The sequence below is a fragment of the Monopterus albus genome, unplaced genomic scaffold (genome assembly GCF_001952655.1).
Source record: "Monopterus albus unplaced genomic scaffold, M_albus_1.0 scaffold319.1, whole genome shotgun sequence".
In the NCBI taxonomy this organism is placed as follows: domain Eukaryota; kingdom Metazoa; phylum Chordata; class Actinopteri; order Synbranchiformes; family Synbranchidae; genus Monopterus; species Monopterus albus.
In genome coordinates, this window is record NW_018128199.1 from 28201 (window position 1) to 29271 (window position 1071).

Genomic DNA, 1071 nt, shown 5'->3' on the forward strand with positions numbered 1-1071 from the left:
AGACGGTCGTGGGTTAAGTGTTCATCAGAGCGACAGCCTGGGGGAAGAAACTATCCCTGTGCCTGGTTGTCTTAGTGCACAGTGACCTGGTTGTCTTAGTGCACAGTGACCTCTAACACCATCCAGAGGGGAGGAGTTTGAGCAGATTGTGTCCCAGATGTGAGGGGTCTGCAGTGATCCTCTCCACCCTGTTTCCTGAAGTCCACTGTTTTGAGCATGTTCAGCTCCAGGTTGTTGTGGCTACACCACAGGACCAGTTGCTCAACCTCCCGTCTGTAGGCTGACTCGTCATCGTCTCGGATGAGACCAGTGACTGTTGTGTCATCTGCAATGTTTAGGAGCTTGACAGAGGGGTCCTTCGAGATGCAGTCATTGGTGTAGAGTGAAAACAGCAGAGGGGAGAGCACACATCCCTGGGGGGCACTTGTGCTTATTGTCCGGGTGCTGGATGTGGTTTTCCCCAGCCTCACCTGCTGCTTCCTGTCTGTCAGAAAGCTAGTAATCCACTGACAGGTGGGGGCAGGCACAGTGAGCTGGGTCAGTTTGGAGTGGAGGGTGTCCGGGATGACAGTGTTTGTCCCCTTGCTTTGGTCCCTGGGGAGTCGAGGTGTTGCAGGATGTAATGCAGTGCCATGTTCACTGCATTGTCCACTGACCTGTTTGCCTGGTAGGCAAACTGCAGGGGGACTGCGGGGAGTCTACAATGTCCTTCAGGTGGGCCGACACCAGTCTTTCAAAGGACTTCATAACTACAGATGTCAGGGCCACAGGTCTGTAGTCGTTCAGTCCACTGATGGAGGTTTTCTTGGGGACTGGAATGATGGTGGAGCGTTTGAAGCAGGAGGGGACTTCACACAGCTCCAGTGACCTGTTGAAGATAAGTGTGAAGATGGGGGCCAGCTGATCAGCGCACACTTTCAGGCAGGAGGGGGTCACACCATCTGGGCCTGGTGCCTTTCTGATCCTTTGATATTTAAAAAGGCCACGCACATCCATTTCACAGATCATTAGAGGTGGGGGGCTGGAGGGAGGGGTGGGGATTGTCAGGGGAGCAGCTGCTGGGGCTGAGGG